The 19,189-nt window shown below is 36.8% G+C and overlaps 1 long non-coding RNA gene across 6 annotated transcripts in view; it reads right to left on the reverse strand.

Annotated features, from left to right (window-relative positions):
- The window catches only part of LOC141379814 (uncharacterized), a 127,497-nt gene extending 110,809 nt beyond the window's left edge, over nucleotides 1-16,688 (reverse strand). For 5 of the 6 annotated variants that reach the window (XR_012396642.1, XR_012396643.1, XR_012396640.1 and 2 more), the window contains exons 1-2: nucleotides 16,497-16,688; nucleotides 9,477-9,565 (exon numbers count right to left, since the gene is read on the reverse strand). This is a non-coding gene — a long non-coding RNA (uncharacterized lncRNA). Of the gene's footprint in view, nucleotides 1-4,664; nucleotides 6,167-9,476; nucleotides 9,566-16,496 lie in introns of those variants that run through there. The other variant, XR_012396645.1, reaches the window with a different exon arrangement.
- Nucleotides 16,689-19,189: the final 2,501 nt, after the last annotated feature.

The raw sequence follows: 19,189 nt of genomic DNA on the forward strand, positions 1-19,189 counted from the left end.
TTTTAAAACAAGATACATAACTAGATATGAAAGATTCATAACTATAGTTACACATGAAATAGCATTAGAAATTATGTCATGTTTTCTGAAAAAAAAAAAAATCCACCTTAAAATTAAGCGATTGTTTGCTTAAAACAAGCAAAAATATTTGCCAATGGGGTAAGAAAAATAATCTTAAGGAGATATAATCTCAAAGAGAAGTTTTTTGCTTCACCTAATTTTCTCATGCAAATTGTCTAGTCTTGATTTAAGAATTTTTTTTTACACATCTGGACTGGAAACAAGACAAAATGACTAAAAAAAGAAAGTTTTTTTTTTTTTTTTTTTTTGCCGTGCAGCTATACTTGACAAAAAATGGAAAAATAAATTATCCAAAAAAGGCAAGTGAATAAAAACGGTGTCTTTAATCTTGCAATGCAGGTAACTCTACCACTGCTGCTTTACTACTGTTGTTAACCGTTTCACTTGTAAGTTTAAAAGATTCTATCCGGAACCAGAAGTCGTTTTTTTTTAGGTGACCATTATTTTAGAACATTTACCCTTTAATGTTTTCATGGTGATGTTTCATATTTGTCACGTGACACACCGCAGCCACAATAGCGCTGTTTGACAAATGTATCCCTTTAATTTCTTTTTTTCCGTTTTAATTCAACTTATTCACACGCTTGCTCATCATGTCGTCAACTACCTGATATTCCAATTCACATAAACATGTAGGTGATTATCATCTATAACGCGAGATGCTTCATTCATAAAAGCAGAACACGCAGGATTCAGCACGTAAATTCATCAGAAACTCCCCAAAACATACAAGTGGACTTAGAGAAGAATATATTCAACTTTGTAGTCACTATGTGTATGTCATATGAGTACAACACATCTGCAAATTATATTTGAATGGATTCTTAGACTTCTTTGTTTACAAACTCTAAATGTATTATTTTATTAGTACTTGTGTGTTTTTACATGCCTAAAACGCTGAATAATTGTGATTACGCAGCCAGCCGATGCACCAAAGTTCAGTTTAAATTTTTCAGTTTTACTCTAAGGGTAAACTTGTCATGCTTGTCAAGCTGGATAACAAGTATACACCAGCACCAGGGACTTCAGGGTCCTCACTTCAAAATAGAACAAAAGTAGGATTCCTTAGTGATTTACCTTGCTGTTGAACTTCCTTTCTCCTTATCCCTGTCTATGAGGCGCCGAACTCTGTATCAGTCCGTGAGAGAGACTGTGTTCACTTCATGCTGAGCTAAAGTGTGTTGTTGTAATAATCAAACATCTCTGCGTCGCACGACACATCAAATCAATTATAAAAATTGTTAGCAACTCTTTTAGTAATCGATTTTTTTTATTTTTTTTGTTGTTGCTGCCATAAATAAAATATATTAAATGGGAAATTTACTAAACAATATAAATAATTCTTGTTAACTTCCAGTCTCAACCATATCTGATCTACCAACAACCAAAATCCCTTGGGCTAGGTAAATCATTTTACTTGGTGGCCATATTTAAAAAACCCTATAGGGCAGTATGCTTAGGCATTCTGTTTGATGGAGAAACGTACAAATTGTACAAATATGCTTGCCAAGCTTACGATTAAATAAAATTTTAGCCATCCCTAATAAAATAAAACAACAACTGTCTCTTTAATTTATTCCAAAAGTTGAAATTACACAAAATCTGCAGAAACTAAAATCTGGTACGAGCCCCTCCCCCAGAGAATCGTCAGTCTATAGTGATCACTGATTGGCTCCTGTACTAGAAGGCGGGGCTTCATTCGCCATATTGTTATTCTTTTCCCCATTCAAAAGTATACGAATTTTACAATGTCTTTTGTATTTTATTATTTTGAAGGTTTATGATTCTACAACATTTAATAATAACATTACTGTAATGTAACTTCGTAACATTAAGTTTATGTTAATGTAACGACAAATTTAAAATATAAATGTTTGTTGCATTATAAATGTCTTTGCAGTAATTCCTCAATTATAAAACACAACTTTACAGAATAAGAATCATAATTTCTTGAAAATGTTTCTTTTCAATCAAATAATATCCTTTAGAAAAGCTATATCAAGTTTAGTGGGCGCAAGAATTTTGCATACATTCACCAAATCCCAAATTCTTGATACAGAATTCCATGTGTGCTTTTTGAGGGCCGAGTGCGGTTAATAACATCAAACACCAATCATAGTTCCAGCAGGTCTCCACAACCTGAGGGGCAGAGCCCGTATGGAGGAAGCCCTCGGCTACCAGTAGTCTTGATCAATAATGCATCTGCTGAGATGTGAAGGTAGGCCTTCTCTTATCGTCTCTGCCAGGCCACAGCCCGCATCCTCTCGTTCCCACATAAAGCTTTAATCTAGGGATCCATCCCATTGCCGCATGAGGAAATGGACCCACACGTTTACTCATTCCACCCATCGCTACTTTCATTTCCCTCCCCGCCACAAGTTCATTTCAGCCAAATCCTTGCATCCTGCCATCTATATTGAATCTCACCCCATGCGTCGGCACATACGTATGTTGTCATAGCTACACTGTCGACTCGTTTTCCAGCGCCTCCCTGAGTTACGTTGACAGTAAATTTGATGTTCAGGGCTACGCTTGATTTGAAATGTCATTGAATCTTCCAGAGTTTTTATGAAGATGCCTGTGCAAATACCAGCACTCGAATGCAGTATTGCCGCTTAGGAATTCTTCAAATCCAGAGCGCTTCACCATTGGAGAATTGGACGCAGTGAAGACATCACACTGGAGATGAGATTTCCACAAAGTTGTTCAGAGAGAAAAAGACAGAAAGGAAGAAGACGAAAAAAAAAGTGTAGGCACACTTCAGTCTTTATATAATCAAACTAAATATATCTCAAAATCCTCTTTTTATTTCTCATTGGAGATTCAGAAAGAGCGCTAAGTTTATTTGTGGCTGCTGAATGAAATGACCTACGGGACAGGAGCCGGAGGCTGATGCTGTACATCCGCATGGATCTTTATGATGGAGTGGGCACGCTGGAAACGACTTAATATAGGAACACAATGGGAAAACTTAAGAATCTGACTCAATCATTTACGGTGCTGAATTATGCATTTATATTTTTTAAAGGGATCGTATCATAATTCCTACCCTGAGGTCCACTTAAAAGGTTAGTCAGGGTTTATTGCACTAAAAACCATATGCATATCACTTTCCACCATCTTCATGAACTTTAGAAAGGCTGTACTATTCATCTTTTAATTTATCCATACATACATCTCTTCATACTTTCTTTGAAATTCAACAATAAACAATATCCAAGTGTTTTTCAGAAATTTAGTTTAGTTCTCTTGGTTTGTTTGGTCCAGATAAAAAAAAGAAGAAATTAGTAGGTCTACATTTTGTCCCGATTCAGGCATTCATCAATTTGTAAGCCAAATGTAGTTGTTCCCAAAACAATCGGGCCTCTTCAGATATTCACACACTGGCCACTTTATTATGTACTGTCCAGCTGCTCATTAAACTAATTTCTAATCAACCAATAACATGGCAGCAACTCAATGCATTTAGGCATGTAGACATGATCAAGACAATCTGTTGTAGTTCAAACTAAGCATCAGAATGGGGAAGAAAGGTGATTTAAGTGGCTTTGAATGTGGCATGGTTGTTGGTGCCATACAGTCTGGTCTGAGTATTTCAGAAACTGCTGATCTACTGGGATTTTCACACACAACCATCTCAGTTTACAAAGAATGGTCAGAAAAAGAGAAAATATCCCATGAGCGGCAGTTCTGTTAGTGCAATGCCTCGTTAATGCCAGAGGTCAGATTAGAATGGCCAGACTGGTTCGAGCTGAGAGAAAGGCATCTGTAACTCAAATAACCACTCGTTACAATTGAGGTATGCAGAAGAGCATTTCTGAACGCACAACATGTCGAACCTTGAGAAGGATGGGCTAAAGCAGCAGAAGACTACAACAGATGCTAATGCTGTCAGCTAAGAACAGGAAGTTTGAGGCTAAAATTCATACAGGCTCACCAAAATTGAACAATAGAAGATTGGGAAAAACATTGCCTGGTCTGATGAGTCTCGATTTCTTCTGTGACATTTGCATGGTAGGGGCAGCAACACCATAAAAGCATGGATCCATCTTGTCTTGTATCAACGGTTCAGACTGCTGGTAGTGGTGTAATGGTGTTCTTGGCATGCTTTGTGCCCATTAGTACCAATTGATCATTGTTTCAACACCACAGCCTACCTGAGTATTGTTGCTGACCATGTCTATCTCTTTAAGACCACAGTGTACCCATCTTCTAAGAGATATTTCCAGCAGTAAACATGCCATGTCATAAAGCGCAAATTATCTTAGAATGGTTTCTTGAACATGACAATGGGTTCACTGTACTTAAATGGCCTCCACAGTCACCAAATCTCAATCCAATAGAACACCTTTGTTATGTGGTAGAATTCCCATCATGGATCTGCAGTCAACAAATCTGCAGCAACTGCGTGATGCTACCATGTCAATATGGACCAAAATCTCTGAGGAATATTTCCAGCACCTTGTTGAATCTATGCCACGACAGATTAAAGCATTTCTGAAGGCAAAAGAGGGTCCAACCCCCTACTAAAGCGTACCTAAAAGAGTGGCGGGTGAGTGTATTAAACACCTACAGTAAACGGTTTGAAATACTCTTTAATAAAAGACAGCATATTATTTAGTTTAGTATAGGGACATTTTCCAGTACCAGCATTACAACTGTGTTGCCTCTTTGTATCCAGTTTTTTTTTTATAATGTTGATTTTTTTTATAATTTAATTGAAGTTTATTATGTATATTCAATTTAGTCATTTGTTTTTGGTTCATATTTAAAATTTGCATCTTTATTTCTATGGTAAAATGATTGACTTCAGTTTGACAGCAGGCATCGAAGACCACTGGCTGTAAAAAATTGTCTGTCCTCGCTGCTGGTCTAATGTATATGGAGTCTGAGAAAAGCATTCAGCTTTATGATTGCGGGACAGCATCCGTCGCGCTCACAGGGTGAAATCACACAGCGATCAGCGGCCCGGCGCTCTCCAGTCATCCTGATGTCTTATCTGCGCTTGTGCGTGCAGTCTGTCTGTTCCAGCTGAAGGTGGAGGGGCCGCCGAATCCTCCACACTCTGCAATTCCTTTCTCTTAATCTACTGTCTACCCACTGTCAGAGCAACAGAAACATTTGCAGCTTGCATGAAAAGAAATTACCGGGCGGACAGCCAGCGAGAGGGAGAGAGGTGCCGCCTCTGCGCTGTGACAGCGGGAGAAATTGCTGCCACGACGGTTGTGCGGGGAGAGGAAGAGAACGAGGGAGGATGACGATGATGCTGGCAGCGGCTCTAACCGGGGAAAATAAACCATGACAACATCCAAATCACACATGCACTCACTCTCAGCGCGCTTGTTTACAGCGATTATGTGTTTGGGGAGGAGGCAAAGAGAGAGAGAGAGAGAACGCATCTCAATTTATGAAGCTTTTTCCACCGCTGAGAGTCAACAAAATGCAGGCAGCGTTCGCTTCCAGAGAGCCAATTCTGCCATCAGTGGAGGCGAACTCACAGGGAGAGCAGCTGATTAGAGAACAGTATGCTCTGTGCTGCAGGGAGAGCACGGCAAAATAGTGGCATGTCTCTCTCAATCCCTCTGCTGTGTCGCGGAAATGATTTTGAAGCGCTGTGCATGTCGCTGAATGTATTTTGACGTGAGAACAAAAAAAAAAAATAATAAAAAAAAGAAAGAGAGAAAGGTTTCAAATGGTGAAGCAAGTTCTTTCACGCTCTCTGTAGTATCAAAGAAGCACCAAATAGAGCCTGCTAATAATACTTTCCATGCAACTTGCAAACTAGAACACTCTTATTTATCATGAAAACCAAGCAATATGTCTAATAGGCGTCTAAACATAGTCGTCTTGGCTAAAACAAGGCTAAATTTGAGGAGTGAGTGAAAATCTAATAGAAGTCTAAGATTAGGCCAAAAATAGACTATAGTCATCAAATAAACAGAAACAAATGACTACACATAAAAAGTCTGTCTAATCTGTCTGTTTGATGATTAGTTTAGTTTTGGGCTATTCTTAAATGTCTATTAGATTTCACTAAAAGCCCAAGTTTAGTCTTGTTTTAGCCAAGCTGTCTACGTTTAGATGTCTATTAAACACAAAATAGTTTGGTGGGAACACACACACACACACACACACACACACACACACACACACAAAACTTTCTTATTATAAATCAACAAAGTTTTCTATACTGCAAGTGAGCGATACGTTGTGACAAAACTAGAACACGCTTCGCTATAAGCGATATGATGTGACAAAATAAGACCAAAATCAGAATCTATATCTATATTGAAATGTAGATAGCATGTTCAAAGCACAATCAGCTAAAAATAACATACTTTCTTAAAGTGCAATCTAAATGTGTTGCTTTGCATTTTAATGTATTTATTACAAAGAATAATGCAAGTACATTGGTAAAAAAAAATGTGTAATTGCACTTTTAAAAATATGCTACAACTCAAGCATACTATTTATGCATTTTAATGTGTTTACAGAAAATACACTCATTTTATTCTTTCTTAAAGTACTTTTTATGTGTACTTTGTATAAGAACATTGTGAAACGGTGATAAATTGAGTGTGTTTAAAGTATATGCATGTTATTTTTAATTGTTTTAGATATAATGAAACATATTTTAAATAATGCAAATGAGCATGTGCATTTCAAAATATTTTAATTCACACTGTTATACAATGATAATTGTCAATTGATAAAGCTGAAAAACGACTTTTTACAAGCATTCAAAAACTGTGCAGTTATGCGTGTTTGTATTGTATTTTTACAGTATTTTTTAATATTATTAAAATACATTCTTCTGAAAAATTTTGTTAATTATTGATGAAATAAAGTAGGTCTTGTAGTACTCTACAAGTATATAGCAATTATAGTAATAACACATTAATGTGAAGCTTACAATATTTTTCTACTAGGCTCTAAATATACTTCCACTGAGCTTAAACAATACTTTAACTAGTTTTAAAATGCCCTTTAGCTGTGCGTATACTTCATCTGAATTTAAAGTATATTGCAACTGGGCTTATACTATACTTTAATTGGTTTTAAAATGCACTGCAGCTAGGCTAAAAATACACTTTATCTGAACTTGAAGTATACTTCAACTGTGTTAAAATATTACTTAAACTGTATTTCAAATATATCATATAAATGTACTTTAAATAAAATACACTTTTAAAAGTACACTTTAATTGTACTTAAAGTATGTCTATTGTAACACAACTAAGTATGTTACAGCATATCTCAAATAAGTTAAAGGGCACCTTACCCCTTTTTTCAGATTTATTATAAATCATTTGTATCTCCAGAATGTGTCTGTAAAGTTTCAGCTCAAAACACCCATCAGATTTTTTATTATACTTTTTATAAGATTCTGATAAATTTTTGCACTGGGTGGCGGTTTTGCTGTACTGCACCTTTAAGGCTACTCATCCCCGCCCACCGTTTCTGTGTGCCTTTCTGCGTGAATTCATCTCCTCCCTCAGCTGCTTCAGACAACAAACAGACATAAAGGAAGCAGATTTCACGTAGCGTTTGTGAGAAATACCACAGAAAGAACTTTACCAATGAGTATTTAATGCATTTGCTGTGTTAAGTTACAACGATGAGTCACGCACAATGTCGTTACACTGAGTGTCTGTGTGTGTGTTTACGCACACACACAGACACACATACCAAGCACAGACATGATATGCACATACATACAGACAACGCGTTTAGCTTTGCACTCCTTTTGCACGCAAATGTGACAGGATACAGGCTAATCTCCACGGCTGTTATGTTGATGTACAAAATAAACCTGATTTAACGTCCACAAACTGGGACTGAAGCTTTCGTTCATAATTGTTCTGACACGCGGCTGTGCTGATGAAGTAAAGCTGAAGTAAATCGCTGTAATTCATTACACACGTGCACTGTTTTAAAACATGTTAAACTTGTGACACTTACTCTTGATCACATTTGATGACGATTGATGATCCTAGCAAACTGAACAGACGTTTTATTCCCGGTTGCTTTGCGCTCTTCCTCTCTTGTTGATCTGATTATACACATGACTACCGGGACATGTTACGCAGCTATCAATCAATTCGATGGGCGGGGGGACCGCATTCCCACGTCAAGTTCTAGTCGCTCTGAAAACCGCTCCAATTGCTTCACCGTTTTTATGTTGTTAAATTGAAAAAAAAAAAAAAAGGACTCGCTGTTTATACCACCCTAACATGACCGCCTATACACTATACCTACAAATATTTCTGTCCAAACAGCTTGAAAAGTTGATTTGTCACCATAGGTGCCCTTTAATCTTAAGTATATTTAAAATAACAATCAATATGCTTGAAGTTGTTCCAAAACAACACATTTAGTATCCACTTAGTATAGTAAAATTAAAATATGATAATTTCGTCTTAAAAAGTACAACTTAAGAACACTTTCTTTTCACCAGGAGGGGGTGGGGGGTGTTGGGTGGGGGGGTTGGTGCAAGAGCCATGTAAACAATTTGGGGCCGGTAGCATGAGGGCTGATGAGCATCACTATCACCAGTCTCAAGTCATTGCCATTTATCAAACTTAAAAGTTAAATGAACTGATTCTTTCACTATATTAGACTTGTTAAGATATTGAATTCTGGTACTGAATTAAAAAAAAAAAAAAAAACTTCCATTTCTAACATTTAAGGCACTATTGAGCGCATTCTTAAACAGCGCTGATTTGCCATTGTGTTCATAGGCTCAACAGAAATGACTGTGATTGGCCGTAAAGGTCAACTGTTGACTACTGCAAACACCTGGATTCATGTGAAAAAGCACTGAAATATTTTTTTCCTTCCTTCTTATATTAGTTTTACCATAATTTTTCTCAGGGGAGCATAAACATTTTTCAATAAAACAAAATAATTCAAATACCCTCTCATATTATTTCCCCTTCGCCATGTCACCTTAAGGGCACCGCAAGTCTCTGTTGGTAACCGCTGACAAAATGTATTCATTCATATTTTTAATTTGCAAAAAATGCTACATTCTGAAGAACTCATTTTGTAGAGACGTGCATGCACTCCTTCATTTTTTAGTCTGAACTTTTGTTAACATTCTCAGGTTGGGTTCAAAAGCAAAACCCCTAATGTGACCGAACTAGAACTCTCACAATATAATCAACACCGCCACACATTCGCAGTGTAAACCGATTGATCGTGTTGCCAGTGTTCTAGTTTAGTCATATTACATCGCTCACTTGCCGTGCAGAGGCAGCATAACTCGGATTTATTTGCTAGTTATACCTTAACTTGAGGTTGATAGCAGAAATGTTTCAACTGCTCTGCAAATAGTACAGAGAACTGTGTGTTTGTGTTTGGAGGAGGTGGTGTTGCTTTTTCAGATAGCTAACCTTGTCATCGCCCAAACATGTGTAGTCTCACGCCTTGTCATCAGAAATCCTGCGTTTGCATCTTTCTCAGGGTCAGAAGTAGTTCAGGACTCCAAGGGTGATTTATCAGAGGAGGCAAGAGAGGCAGAAACATTTGGATGAGACAATAATCAGCAGTACAAAAATGAAGCAGAATAAACATGACAAACCTGACACCAACTAGTGTGAGAAGTGCTCATTTATTATTTTAATGTAATACCGCAGGACAGTTCTGTTCTCGACGTTGAAATGCTGATGAAAAGTAACATGATAGAAGGTGTGAGGGCTCTGTCGATGCAGATTCAGCTCATAAAATATATCAGATGTATACCAATGCAGCATTTACTGCATATAAGAAAGAATATTTATTTATAGTCACTCAGTTCCTTTCTCCAGTATCTACAATTTCCAGAAGAAATGAAGCCTTCCGCTTGCTTAAAAAAATAAAATAAAATCTCACATCATCTTAGTAATTTTGGCATTGACAAGTTATCAAACCAATAAACCACATACTAGGCCTATCACCATTTTTTGTTGTATATTATATTGCACCAAAATATATTGCCATAAACGATATTATTGTCATTTTAAGACCATTTTATATAATGTCAAAATATAATCATCACAATGCAAGTACACTTTTCGAAGAACACATCATATTTCATTCTTAAGAAAATTGAACTGAATTAAGTAATTTTAACAGCTTAATATCTACTCATTGGAATTAGAATGTAAAAACATATCCTAAATAATAGGGATGCACTGATATGGATTTTTTGGCCGATATTGATAACCGATAACTTAAGATTTAAAGGCCGATAGCTCATATATTATTGCTGAAAATATAAACATTTCAAAATGTTATGTTTTTCTACAGTAAACAACTTAAACTAAAAACTTCAAAAAGTTTGAACTGATCTTATGAACTGAATAGTAGGGCTGTGCGATTTGGGGAATATATATATAATTGCGATTTCTTTAAAAGATACAGCAATTTTGATTTGATTTGCAATTTAATTTTGAACTCAAGCCTCAGCTCAATATTCTGTATCATACATTTTTACTGCTATAATGCAGTGTGTGTTAGTTTTAAAAAGATAACAACTAACTCCAACTTTTATTCAGATCTGTTTATAAATATTCAGAAATTAAACATTATTTTTTTCTCTATAGCAAACATTTGATTTATGGCATTGGTTATCCTAGTGTGTTTGTGACGCAAATCTGATTGGGCAGAACAAAAGTGTACTCACTCAATTGGCTAGTAAAAGTGTCACACACAGACGGCAGTCACACATTTGCACTGGGTGGGGGAAGTTATATAATCTATATATATTTCATATCACAGCCTCTTGCGATTAGTTACTGGTAGGAATGACATCCTGCCCTACTTATAATTCTCTCTTTATATAGCCATATATATGCCTATAACATATCCATAACACACTGTGACATAGCCAGGGTTGGATCATTTTGCTTTCTCACTACACTCGATCCACCCCAAAGTACGTTTCAATCGAGCTGAGACCACCTCATTCAGACGATCTTGGACCAATTGATTTTGAGCAGATCCGAGCGCGATTGCCGGTTACACATATGCCAAATGAACCATGCTAACTGGGCAAACGAGACAGGTTTCGAAACAAAAGTCTAGGTGTGAAAGCACCCTTACACATACCTAGGACTGGTATAGCAGAAGATTTTGGCGGTTTTAAAACCTTGACTTTTTCAAACCGTGGTATACCTTGAAAACGCTTAGTGTCCCATGCCTAGTTGTGTGATAAGTCGATAAATTGGTTGTTGTGACCGGCCTTGCACACAATAATTTAAAAATGTAACTAATCAAATATGGCTGTCAGTCATGTCAACATTCGTTTTAGATCACCTCCCAAAACAACAGAAAAACAAAGATATACTGGTCACCTTTTGTGTGTGTGTGTGTGTGTGTGTGTTCACATTAGTGTACCAGTGGCAACATTTTAATCCTTTCTTGTGCCCACATGGATTAAACTTACTTGAAATGTTACACAGTCACAGGCCTTAAACACATCCAAATAAAAATCTCTCTCTGAAAATCACATGTTGTGAATTGTGGTTCATAAAACCTAAAAATGTTGCTAGTGCATTTTTAATCAGAAGTACTGGCAAACATAGCTGCCATTCTTTTTGACCTAAATGATATATATTTTACAGTACTGACACACACACACACAAATCACTCTAAAAATCCACCCTACAGTCACACATGTTCCATTCAGGTGCAGTGCTTTTCCATTCTTTTTCGATGCCTAATGGATGAAGTGCAGCTCGCAGCAGTCACACACAAGCGGCCATCCTAGAGAAGGATGACTCCAATGTAATGCCAATCACAGCCCACACACACACACGAAAGCGGACGCGAGCAGGCAGCCAGACAAACCGCCTCAATCACTCCAGTTTAACTTTAAACATTTAGCTCTCCTTTCACCCCAGCCTTTCTATCCAACGACTGTCACGCTGGTTCCTCGGAGAGACGGCGAGCGGGAGGGAGAGCGGGGTATATGGGGGATGTCTAAACCGTCCATTGATCATTGTGGATTCCAGCACATTCTCTCCTGTGTTTTCGCTCTCTCTGCCTCTCTGTGGTGTCAGCCCGGACCCGAATCACTCAGACAACACCTTTGAAATGCACAATGGCTTTCCTGTGAATCAGCCGGGCCCTTTCACGGCTGTCTGCAGCCGATAACAGCCTCTACTGTGCCCCGGAGTTAACAATCTCAGCTAATAGACTTCTCCCCTGTCAATCACACTTCAAATTCCCAATAAGACACACACACATACACAGACGCACACACACACCTCCCGCCTCTACTCAATTCTATGGTCCAACTCCTGATCAGAGCTCATCTGGTGAACAGCAAATATACACACACACACACAGACACAGACACAGACACACACACACACACGGATACGCAGTCACCAGGTGTCATGATGCACCCGAAAAGAAGCCTACACCTCGGTAAAAGTATGCCGCTGGGAAACAAACCACTCTGAGCCAATAGATAACAAGCTCTCAAATAAACCCAGAGCGGTGGTACACCTCACCATGGCTGATTCACCGACACCGGTGGGCACAATACATTCTTAGTGAATTATTGCCCTAAATGCACTGGATTAAAAAGGATTTATATTAAACTCCCAAATATATGCCACATAATGTACGGTTCTGGGATTTAGGCATGTGTTGGCATGAACTAAATTTGGATTTAAAAGAAGCGAATGAGACAAGAACGTGACTCGTATTTGCACAGGCAGCCAGATTAGAAATGTGCACAAGCTGTTACTTGTGACTCAGATATACGAGTTGTGTGTGTGCATGTGTGCTCAAAATGAGCTGCTCAACTTTAAACATACAGTTGAAGTCAGAATTATTAGCCCCCCTTTGATTTTTCTTTTTCGTTTTTAAATATTTCCCAAATGATGTTTGACAGAGCAAGGAAATTTTCACACTATGTCAGATAATTTTTTTTTATTTCAGCTAGATTAAAATACACATATATATATATATATATATATATATATATATATATATATATATATATATATATATATATATATATATTTTTTTTTTTTTTTTTTTTACTCATTTTATGGTCAAAATTATTAGCCCCATATGTTTTCGATAGTCTACAGAACAAACCGTCATTATTGTAATTGCCCTAACCTGCCTAGTTAACCTAATTAACCTAGAAAAGCCTTTAAATGTCACTTTAAGTTTGAGTCACTTTGAGTTATTAAAACTATTATGTTTAGAAAAGTTGTTGAAAAAAATCTGCTCTCTGTTAAACTGAAATTGGGGAAAAAATAAATAGAGGGGCTAATATTTCTGACTTCAACTGTAAATTCTACATCATATTGTATTTATATTTATATTTATATTTATAAATGCAGAAATAACTTTATTTATTAATATATTTGTTAATGTAGTGTATATACATTTTAATGCAAGTACATTTTTTAAAAAATATTGAAAGTAGCAAACTGTTTTAAACATACTTTTTTTAAACTTAATTGTGCAATTAATTTGATCTCACAGCTATTACATTAAAATTATTTAAACATTTAATTTTCACCCCACTTTTTGAGATAAGACTTTAAAATTATATACTGTATGATGTATAGTTTGATGGCAGTTCATTCCGCTGTGGCAACCCCTGATAAATGAGGTACTAAGCCGAAGGAAAATGAATGAATGAATGAATGATTATACACTCACTGTTTATCAGGTACAACTGGCCAACTGCTCGTTTATGCAAATTTCTAATCAGCCAATCACATATCAGCAACTCAATGCATTTAGGCATGTAGACGTGGTCAAGATGATCTGCTGCAGTTCAAACGCAGCATTAGAATGGGGAAGAAAGGTTATTTAAGAGACTTTGAACATAGGATGTTTGTTAGTGACAGACAGGCTGGTCTGAGTATTTCAGAAACTGCTAATCTACTTGGATTTTCACGCACAACCAACTCTAGGGTTTACAGAGAATGGTCTGAAAATAGTATAAATAAATATATGTATCCAGTAAGCCGCAGTTCTGTGGGCGCAGATTCCTTGTTGACGCCAGAGGCCAGAGGAGAATGGCCAGACTGGCTCGAGCTGATACAAAGGCAACAGTTCTTACAAGGTATGCAGAGGAGCATCTTTGAACGCACAGCATGTCAAACCTTGAGGCAGATGGGCTACAACAGCGGAAGACCACACTGGGTGTGTCAGCTCAGAACAAGAACCTGAATCTACAATTTGCACAGGATCACCAAAACTGCTTAATAGAAGATTGGAAAAAAGTCAGCCTGGACTGATGAGCCTCAATTTCTGTTGCGACTTTCAAATGGTAGGGTCAGAATGTGGCCATCCAGAACATGGATCCATCCTGGCTTGTGTTGATGGTTCAGGCTGGTGGTGGTGTAATGGTGTGGGGTTTATTTTCTTGACACACTTTGGGCCCATTAGTACCAATTGAGCACTGTATCAATGTCACAGCCTACCTGAGTATTGTTGCTGACCATGCCCATCCTTTTATGACCATAATGTATCCATCTTCTGATGGCTACTTCCAGCAGGATACCGCACCATGTCATTAAGTGCAAACCATCTTGAAAAGATTCACTGACAATACAGTTCACTGTACTCAAATGGCTTCCACAGTCACCAGAACTCAATCCAATAGAGCACATTTGGGTTGTAGTGGAACAGGAGATTCACATCATAAAATTTCAGCTGAAAATCCACAGCAACAGCGTGATGCTATCATGTCAATATGAACCAAAATCTTTTAAATATTTCCAGGACCTTGCTGAATCTATGCCACAACGGATTAAGGCAGTTCTGAAGGCAAAAGTGGGTCCAATCCGGTAATAGTAAGGTGTACCTAATAAAGTGGCTGATAAGTGTAGTTCATGGTTAGACTTTAATTCATTCATTCAGCGGATGCCTTTCCAGCTGCAACCCTTCTCTGGGAAACATCCATACACACTCATACACTACAGATAATTTAGCCTACCAAATTCACCTGTACCGCGTGTTTTTGGACTGCGAGGGAAACCGGAACACCCGGAGGAAACCCATGCGAATGAAGAGAGAACATGCAAACTCTACAAAGAAATGCCAACTGACCCAGGCGAGGCTCGAACCAGCGATATTCTTGCTGTGAGTTGACAGCACTACCTACTGTGCCACTGCGTTGCCATGGTTAGACTTAATAGATAAATAATATAAAAAGAGTTAAGGGCTTCAAATCTAGCGTGTAAATTCTAAAAATACTATAATTTAACTGTGTTAACTGTCTTACACTACTTAAAACTTCTTTAAAATTGCTTCTGTAAATGCAAATGCAACAAATTGTCTAAAAAATGTCTAAACCTCAACAAACAGCAGAAACGCTTCATTCTTTGTCAATATTTTGATTAGGTGGCTACAAACAGAAAAATGAATGAATGTGCTGGGGGGTAAAGAAGCCCAGCTGTGTGAAAATGGCCTATCTGGCCATTTCTGTGTGTCATATGGATTAGATTATCTCTGCTAATAAAATGAGGAAATACATGCAGTTATAAACACGAATGGCCATGCCCTGGGGTTTATCGCTCTCTCTTTTTCAGGACAGATTGTAAACTCCAAGATTTCTGGCTCTGCTGAAGCATAGGTTAGGGATACCCAAGGAAACTAAAACTTTTGTTCAAAAGTTCAGTCTTTCCACATCCATTTTCCAGCCAAAATGCAAATATGAAACTTTAATTTGTTTCCTCCACACAAGGAATGCAATTTGGCTGTACATACCAGAATACGTTAGCTACTGAATGTTTTGCACAGAGGGTGAAATGTAATATTTAACTTTCCTGTACCATATGGGACCGGGGTTGGTGCATTACTCATTGAATGATGTTGCAAAAACGCATTCATTAATAAATGTGCAAATAAATGTAAAGCTCGTGCCCCATAAATAACGACAGTCATTCTTTATGCAGTAATGGTTAGCACAGCAATTTGAGCATTTGTGTTTGCTCATGTATATGCAAACGTGTACAGTACAGTGGGGGACGCATCGACAATTTTCTTTTTTAAATCAAGCCATTTTAAGGCTTTTCTTATTTAAACAATTGTATATACAGATTGAGTTAGTCTTACTGAAATGGATCTTTTATTGATAAACAACAAACTGGTTAAACTCAATTATGCTCTCACTGAATTTCAAATGAAATAAATAACGTTAAATAACACAAAATTTGACAGCCCAAGTAATCTTACTAAGATGAATATGCAAACAAACATTGATCAAATCGATAACAGTCTGCAGCTAACTTATTTACATATTTGCTAATAATCATGCTCTAGACCACAGATAAGTTAATATTCTCTTGGCGTTTCAGAATAGTCCTGATAATTAACGATGCCTTATCGTCTTTTCTAACACCAACTCCTCAGTATTGCGAACATTTATTAACATTACATGGTAGACGACTCACCTATTTGCAGATGTACTTCATAATTAGGCTTGTCTTTTATTAAAGGAAAGTTTATAACTCCTGGCCAACCATTTGGTTTCGCGTTCACAGTCATTTTGCCTATGTTTCTGATGTCTTGTCTCCGACTCTCCGTGCTGTTTACACATATGGCGCGCTGGAACTGACAGCTGATTGGCTTGCCAGCTCATGTCTGACGGTGATTGGTAGGGATTTCAAAGGAGGGTTAAGCGGCTTCATTTGGAAACTGGAATGCAGTCACAAACGACGCTGCGTTATTAGAATATCTATCCTTATTGGTCATTTTGATGATAAGAGGAGTGTTTATGCTGTATTAGTGAATCACAGTATGTTCAAATTTGGAGTTTACGTTGAGTTAAGTTCCTATGCTTTTAAGTTTACAAATTTGACACACACTTGTCCTCAGAGATGTAATTTTTCCTGTGAAAATCCAAATTTTTTATATCTTGAATACATTGTTACCTTTTTTATACTGAATGCATTTTTTTTATATATTCATAAGCAGAAATTACTTAAATCTGCTTTGTTTTTTCCAAATTTTCCTGCTGAATATTACTATTTCCTGTCTTAAACTTAAAAAATAAGGAAAGCGCAAAATGTTTAATACATTATGACATGATGTGATTATGTGTAAATTTTGACACACAAACCCTTGTCGACTAGATTTTTTTTTTTAATGTAAACCTTTTCATGCAAACCCACATTTTTTGGTTATTTCCTATGGTCCTGTTATTGCAATTTTTTCCCTCTCTGAATGTGACTTTTACAATTAAGAGATGTAATTGTTAAAAAAGGGAACGATGATTTAGTTGTATGTACATACAGTACATACATGTAATGGTATTTTTATCAGCTAATAACTTATGAAAAGCTTTAAAAATGTGTAAAGGAATCAAAACAATGTCAGAAACTCCTCTGTCACACACACAAATAAAGATTTGCTGCAAAAAGACATCAATGTAAAAAATAATTTCATAAAATTTACGGTAAAAAAACGGCAGCTGTGGTTGCCAGTACTTTACCATTAAAAACACCGTACAAACTGTAAAAGTAATTTTTCATTTTTATGGTAAATTACCGTATTTTATTAATTTATAGAGGTAAAATTTCTGAATTTTGAATGATCAACATTTACACATCTTTTGTTAAACAGTTAGACACGTTAGCACACCCACATGCAGGTGGTGATGAGGAAGTTACATAATGAGCCAATGCTCATCACAATCAACTTTTCCCACAAGGAGAAAAAAGTATCTGCATATAGAAGGTGCTCAGTGTCATTCACACAGCTACTAAACACCAGTATGGTAACACGCATAAAATTAAAGTCATGAAATAAACATTGTTTATCAACATTAGATGTAACATAAATCTCTAATGTACATAACTGATGGGGAAACAACTAAAAAGATCCATAATAATGTCAACCAAATGCATGAAAAGTTATGTGCCATGCAGGGAACTCTGGGAAAGTCAATTTATGGTTATTCGCCGTATATTTTAAGGAAACATACCATTAACCAGGTTACGGATTTGTACTGTAGCACTTTTACAGTTTTTTACCGTTGAAATCACGGCCATTTTTTACAGTGATGTTTTCACTCGCTGTATTGAAGTGGATTGGTTAAAGGGGCAGTAGGTGATTGTCTTCAGAAACATTTTTTGTTGTGCTGGTTGAAAGTCTTTTCACAATCCAATAGTAATGATTAAAGTAAACAATCTAAATGAAAATATATATTTTTATTTTCTGGGTAAGGCATAAGACTAACAAATGTTCATCCAATTCAAAATAGTTGGGCCGATAATTCCCATAATTCTGATAAGTACCCCAAACTGTCTCTCTGTTTATGCAGATCTGCCGTCTGCGCGTGCACCAGTGGACATGGACATGCGACAGCGGTAAAAACAAACGCTCAATCAAAACGTTTTAAAATCCTAAATCAATATTGGTTTTGGCACGCTTGAGGAAAGATGACACCATGGCTAAAGTATTTCTTTTAGACAGTTAATGTTATGATTTAAAACTATTTTATTCACGCAACGCTTATGTAAAATTTGTTTTTTACGAATAGGTTATATGCACGGATGTGTTGTTCAGCAACTGAAATCTTCCGACGAAAGATTGATGTGGCTATTTTCAATTTCATATGGTACCTTTACAGCATCAATGATGTAGATTTTTATTTAGTTTAACAACAAAACATAAGTTAATAGTGGTATTCTGCCTAGTCTGCTCTACTGAGGTGAAGTTGGTTTTATGTTAAGATCAAAGAGCTTAGAATGACCAAGAGGCGACACTCAATAGAATGTTCTATTGCAACAGCAGTGCCCAGCACCAGCCCCGGATTCCGCCATTTTGGAGTAAAAGCGATCGGCTGTCTACTGGATCTTATTGCTGACCTAATGACAAGCAGCTGCTTTGTTTTTTAAATTATTTGTTTAAAAATTGTATTAAAGCTGAGATACAACATGAAAGACGACAATACAACACTTACCATCACAATCATCAGTGCTTTTAATAGTTTATTTTACAGACTTATAATATGCTGTTGTTTTATTGGAATTTTAATTCCAAAATGGCTGCCGTGCCATCTAGTGGCTGTTTACAAAATCGCACTAGAGTGTCGCCTCTTGGTGATTCTATGTTCTCGTTAACATCCCATTGGATAATTTTT

The sequence above is a fragment of the Danio rerio genome, chromosome 21, assembly GCF_049306965.1.
Source record: "Danio rerio strain Tuebingen ecotype United States chromosome 21, GRCz12tu, whole genome shotgun sequence".
NCBI classification, from domain to species: Eukaryota; Metazoa; Chordata; class Actinopteri; order Cypriniformes; family Danionidae; genus Danio; species Danio rerio.